This window comes from Erinaceus europaeus, chromosome 17 (genome assembly GCF_950295315.1).
Source record: "Erinaceus europaeus chromosome 17, mEriEur2.1, whole genome shotgun sequence".
NCBI lineage: Eukaryota > Metazoa > Chordata > Mammalia > Eulipotyphla > Erinaceidae > Erinaceus > Erinaceus europaeus.
In genome coordinates this window covers 69176151-69183307 of record NC_080178.1, presented here as the reverse complement: position 1 = coordinate 69183307, position 7157 = coordinate 69176151, and positions in this window count along the sequence as shown.

The window sequence follows — 7157 nt, the reverse complement described above, 5'->3', positions numbered from 1 at the left end:
GATAAGCAGTTGAAAATACTCCCAAAATGCCTGGGAAATTAAACAAAATTGCACTCTAGCAAACTGTGTGTAGCCAACTAATGGATATAAGTATTCCTGTCAACTAGCTGAGCTGTTTGTTCTCTTGGAATGAAAATGCTGGCGTCTATCAATAGGAATTCCTAGGAACAGAAGCTCCCCTGACCTTAGATAACCATAAAACCAAATAACTCTCCACAAAACCTAATAACTTGTTGTTATTGCTGTACTTCATACTTAAACCTTCTTATTTTGCTTTGTCTTCTCTATAACAATTTCCCCCAAGTTATGCATCTTGAAGAGTTTTAAATCCCCATATGCAAGAGTTCACTATCTTTGTTTAAATGAAAGTAAGAAGGCCTAGTACATGAAAGATTAAATCAGATCTATGCTATCATTGTGGAGTGAGGACCTCGCATATGTGTGGATTCAGTGTTTCCAGGACACTCTTTATTTAGACAGAAACAGAGAGAGGAACAAGACACCAGAGCTTTTCAGGGCAATAGCACCTCCCATCTGGTGTCAAGGGCAGATGTCTGGCAGGCCTGCACTCTAGCTGGTGACTTGTATATGTTTGAGTCCTGAATTCTAGCCATAGCCTTAAAAATGTAATATGAGAGGACTGGGCCGTGGCATACCCAGTTAAGTGCACACATTACCATGCGCAACACTGCGGTTCAAGCCCCCACTCCCTACCTGCACAGATGAAATGCATGAATGGTGAAACAGGTCCACAGGTGTCTTTCTTTCTCCCTGTCTATCTTCCCACCCTCTCAAATTCTATCAGGTCTATCTAATGAAAACAGGAAAAAAAAAAAAAAAAAAAGGGAAAATAGCTGCCAGGAGTAGTGGATTCAAAGTGTAGGTACTGAGTTCCAGTGATAAACCTGGTGGCAATAATATATATATATATATATATATATTATTATTATTATTATACAGAGATAAATAAAATACAAAAACTATAATGCTTACAGCTTCCCCTGCTCACTCGGGCTCCCTTCACCATCTCACTCTTTTTTTTTCCTCTTTTTTTATTGGGGAATTAATGTTTTACATTCAACAGTAAGTACAATAGTTTGTACATACATAACATCCCCCAATTTCCCATATAACAATACAACCCCCATTAGGTCCTCTGAATCCTTCTTGGACCTGTATTCTCCCCACCTACCCACCCCAGAGTGTTACTTTGGTGCAATATGCCAATTCCATTTCAGGTTCTACTTGTGTTTTCTTTTCTGATCTTGTTTTCCACCTTTGGCCTGAGAATGAGATCATCCCATATTCATCCTTCTGTTTCTGACTTATTTCACTTAACGTGATTTTTTTTCAAGGTCCATCCAAGATTGGCTGAAAATGGTGAAGTCACCATTTTTAATAGCTGAGTAGTATTCCATTGTGTATATGTACCACAACTTGCTCAGCCACTCATCTGTTGTCGGACACCTGGGTTACTTCCAGGTTTTGGCTATTACAAATTGTGCTGCCAAGAACATATGTGTACACAGACCTTTTTGGATGGGTGTGTTGGGTTCCTTAGGATATATCCCCAGGAAAGGAATTGCAGGATCATAGGGTAGGTCCATTTCTAGCCTTCTGAGAGTTCTCCAGACTGTTCTCCACAGAGGTTGGACCAATTGACATTTCCACGAGCAATGCAGGAGAGTTCCTTTGACTCCACACCCTCTACAGAATTTGCTGCTGTTACCTTTTCTGATGTGTGACAATCTCACAGGAGTGAAGTGGTATCTCATTGTTGTCTTTATTTGCATTTCTCTGACAATCAAAGACTTGGAGCATTTTTTCATGTGTTTCTTGGCCTTTTGGATTCTGTGGTGAATATTCTGTCCATGTCCTCCCCCCATTTTTGGATGGGGTTATTTGTTGTCTTGTTGTTGAGTTTGGCAAGCTCTTTATATATGTTGGTTATTAAACTCTTGTCTGATGTATGGCACGTAAAGATCTCCCATTCTGTGAGGGGTCTCTTGGTTTGGGTAGTGGTTTCTTTTGCTGTGAAGAAGCTTTTTTTTTTTTTTCCCCTCCAGGGTTATTGCTGGGCTTGGTGCCTGCACCATGAATCCACTGCTCCTGGAGGCCATTTTCCCCCTTTTGTTGCCCTTGTTGTTGTAGCCTCGTTGTGGTTATTATTATTGTCATTGTTGATGTTGTTCATTGTTGGATAGGACAGAGAGAAATGGAGAGAGGAGGGGAAGACAGAGAGGGGGAGAGAAAGATAGACACCTGCAGACCTGCTTCACCGCCTGTGAAGCGACTCCCCTGCAGGTGGGAAGCCGGGGGCTCGAACCGGGATCCTTACGCTGGTCCCTGCGCTTTGCGCCACATGCACTTAACCCGCTGCGCCACCGCCTGACTCCCGTGAAGAAGCTTTTTAATTTGACCATCTCACTCTTGTTTCATCTGTATCGTATTCTTTTTATTGAGGATTTCCTCTTACCTCGGTATCTTTTAGAAAATAAGGATTGGTGAGAGTCAGGCGGTAGTGCAGCGGGTTACGCGCACATGATGCCAAGCGCAAGCACTGGCTTAAGGATCCCGGTTCAAGCCCCCGGCTCCCCACCTGTAGGGGAGTCGCTTCATAGGCGGTGAAGCAGGTCTGCAGGTGTCTGTCATTCTCTCCCCCTTCTGTCTTCCCCAACTCCTCTATTTCTCTCTGTCCTATCCGATAATGACAACAATAACTACAACATTAAAACAACAAGGGCAACAAAAGGGAATAAATAAATAAATAAAATAAATATTAACCAAAAAAAAGAAAAGAAAGATTGGTTATCTCCCTCTGTTCTTTCCGAGTTGGGGACGATCTCGATCCGCCATAGTCTTCTTTCACACCAGACAAAATCGTGGCCTGACGCAGCCCTTGATGGCAAGTCACAGTGATCACAATATTTCTTAGTTTAAACAGATCCTCATTTCTTTTCTTAGTCTTGATCCTGTCATTCCAGGATGAAGCATGTGATAAAAGACACAGGCCTGCTCCAATCAGATATGAACAGAGAACATTTCTGAAGAAAAGTTGTAACTACAAAAAGACTTGCCTGTAGGTGTAAGACAGTAATTCTCTTCAAAGATTGCCAAATAAAATACGCTATTCAGGGGGGTTGGGTGGTGGCGCACTGGGTTAAGCACACATAGAATGAAGTTTAAGGACCTGCACAGGGATTCCAGTTCAAACCCCTGGCTTTTTTTTGTGAAGGGGTCACTTCACAAGTGGTGAAGCTGATCTGCACGTGTTTCTCTTTCTCTTCCCCTCTCTATTTTCCCCTCCTCTCTTAATTTTTCTCTGTCCTGTTCAATAAAATGTAAACAAAAAAAATGGCCGCCATAGGTAGTGGATTCACAGTGCTGATACCACACCCGAGCAAAAACCTTGGAAGAAAGTAAGTTCATAAATTTAAATAAAAATAAAATAATGCTATTCATAAGCTGACCCAACTCTTCCACAGCACAGAAACTATTTATATTCTTGCCTCTATGCCTGTGTATGATCCATATTTCCCTACCTAAAATACCTCATTATTATTCTTTGCATAAATATCCAGCTCAGGGCAAGATGGCGTTTTCATTAGTGGAACTTTCCTCAACTGTGTTTACTGCTCCCATTGTAGTTCCACATCACTTCATGCACACTAAGACTTTATTAAATATTATTACAAAACTTGATTAAAACTTCAAAATAATTACTTGTATCATAATTCATTTTTGGCACTAAGCTTTGCTGCTTATAGAGGGAGATCATCTATAACCAGTAGACTTCACATGCAGCTGATAAACAGAAGATTTCAGTGCAATCAAAATATTTTTCAAATTAGAATGATTCATGCAAAAGACATTCTGACATAAATGTAAAAATAAACTGTCGAGTTTTGAGCAAAAACTGGGGACAGATATAAATATTTCAAACCAGTAATACCAACCAACAAATAGTTCTCAAACTAAGAAAGAAATTCTAGAGTAGAAGTCAATTGTGTTAATTGGTAAAATGCAGCGGGGGGGAGATACTGATAAAGATGTCACCGACTGTAAGCCCTGTGACAAGTCATCAAAGAGAGCCAGTGGTGTCATAGTTCCTGCCAGTCAGATCAGTGACCAAAGAACATTAGAATCATGGGGAACAATTCTGTTACGTGTTTCTCTGCTGAACAACAAGGTTTCTAAAACTCTTAAATAGCCTCACAGGGACCTGATAGAGTATAGGACTTATCTCAAAGAGACCTATGATTGTTCCTACTATCTAATGGAGTATATCTCATTATGATCCGTAAGTATACAGAGTTTTTGAGAGACAAATTGGTTAAGACAAATACTTAAAGTATGGACAGACATAAACATATGCGTGCACACAACAGACACCACACCAAGGGAGTAAGAATGGGCCCATCTCAGGAGTGACAAGGCACACCAGCTAAATTCCAGAACTGCTTTATATCAGTGACTGTCAGAGGATCCCCATTGCTGCCCATTTTGAATAATCACATATTCACTTCAGTTTGTAGAATGCATTTCTAGGAATGGTGGGGTGGTGTAAGGTGTGTTCCATTTGCTTTGTTCATGCATAGGTCTTCAAATTTAAAGGGATGTACAGAAAGTACTAAAATCAGTGGTCTCATTTCTGTTTTTTTTTTATATTTATTCCCTTTTGTTGCCCTTGTTGTTACTGATGTCATCATTTTTGGACAGGACAGAGAGAAATGGGGAGAAGAGGGGAAGACAGAGAGGAGGAGAAAAAGATAGACACCTGCAGACCTGCTTCACCGCCTGTGAAGCAACTCCCCTGCAGGTGGGGAGCCGAGGGCAAGGACTTGAACCGGGATCCTTACACTGGTCCTTGCGCTTTGTGCCACGTGCGCTTAACCTGCTGTGCTACCACTTGGCTCCCCAGTGCTCTCATTTCTATCTGGCTCTTATTTAGAAGAAAAATTTCGGGGCCTTCAGCCTGAGATTGGTGCTATAATACATTTATATGTTGTGGTGCAATAAGATGAGTTGCATGTATTCTTCACGTGGAATAAAAGTAAATAACTTATGGGCTAATAATTGTGGTATTTACAAACATAGTTTTCAGATTCTTTGACAATTTTCTCATTAAGAGGTAGAGCTTATTGACCTTTTCTTGGCAATAAGTGAAATTGTAACTTCTACAATCAATAACTGTAAATTATGTTATACAACTTCAAAGTCAGAGCTATAAAAGACAATACTGACCTTACAATTCCTTTGACATTGTCCTGAAATAATCGCTCTCAGTCACACACACTCAAGAGTCTAGTCATAGAATCCACTGCTGTGAGACTCTCAACTTTCTTGGTGATTGGTCCCATGGATGGAAAGTCCAGTAGTCCATGTGGAGAGGATGCATATTCTGTGGCAGCCTAGAAATAAATTGTAATTGAAGAATTTTCACTGGGACTTCTTCCTTCATATTTAGCTTCTCTGGGACTAGATACTTGAGCTGCTGTTTGAGAAGTTCTGGTAGAGGTACCAGATATGGTGTTGTAAGTGACACCCTAACTGTAGCTACAATAATGTACAAATCCATAGTATTTGTAAGTATAATAAAGAAATTATAATGATATGCCATTACATTATATGCTCTTTTTAATCAGCAATCATATCTGAAATCAGGACTGGTATCTTATTTTGTTAAACTCCAAATTAATTAACTAATTGATTTTGTCAGTATTGGGGCATCACCCCTCTGAGCTTGTATTTCAGATAGAAAGAGACAGACAGAAAAGGATAGAAAGGGAGGGAAATATATTACAAAGCCAAAGATTCTTTGAATTCAGGGGGGCCAGGCTTGAACCTGAATTATGCACATCAAGGCAAAGCAGATACACTATCCATGTAATCTATTTTGCTGACCTTCAAGTATTTTCAATAATGATGTATTTTGTGTAATTTTGTAATGACTTTCATTAAAGTAGCATTGTATTATACTACTATTATTTCAGGTGTTTACCATTATAGGTAAACATCAGTATATACTAAATAATTCACCAATAAAAGTACAACTACAACATAGAATTTCTTTTAACTCATCTTTAACTATTTGCTTTCATTTTTCATAATTATAGTCTCTATTTGTTCACATATATGAAGCCATCTGCTCTTCATAACTATAGATTCCCATTCCTTTATTCCTTTAAATTATTCATATTATTCTGAGATCTTTCTTTATTTCAGACAGAGAACAGGACAGAGAAGCAGAGAGAGTGAAAGAAAACATACCACTAATATTTCCTTTACTGTCATGGGAGCCAGGCCCAGCCTGGGCCATGCACATGGCAAAGCAGCACACTCTCCAAGTGAGCTACAACAACTGAAAGAAAAACTTCATTCCTGACATTTATGTCACTCTAAGTGAAACTGAAGTAAAGTATGAAAGTTCACGATTCTTGCTATACGTTGCTATTGTTTGAGAAAATTATAAGAAAGAATTCTGTCATTACTATTCGTTTGATTATTTATTTATTTATTGGCCTATGCCTAAGCCATTAAATCAATGTTTTCCTGTCTTACAGACTTTATAAGCTCTGATCATTTTTTAGATTCTTTTTTTCATTTTTATTTATAAAATGGAAATATTGGCAAGACCATAGGATAAGAGAGGTACAATTTCTATATAATTCCCACCACCAGAACTCCGTATCCTATCCCCCCCCCCTTGATAGCTTTCCTATTCTTTATCCCTCTGGGAGTATGGATCCAGGGTCATGATGGGGTGCAGAAGGTGGAAGGTCTGGCTTCTGTAATTGCTTCCCCGCTGAACATGGGCTTTGCCAGGTTGATCCATACTCTCAGCCTGTCTCTTTCCCAAGTGGGGCTGGGACAAGTGGGACTCCAGGATATATTGGTGGGGAACCCATCTGCCAAGGGAAGTCTGGTTGGCATCATGGTATCACATGGAACCTGGTGGCTGAAAAAATAGTTAAGATATAAAGCAGAAAAAAGTGTTAAATAACTAGAACCTACGGGCAAGAATATGGTAGGTGAAGATTTGGAGTCTCTGTTTTGTAAGACTCGAGTAGGTCTATTTTAGGTATATACCAAGGGGCCTGTGATTTTACTAGTTTTTGCCTGAGCCTGACATCTAATATGTAGGTGGACCCAAGTTA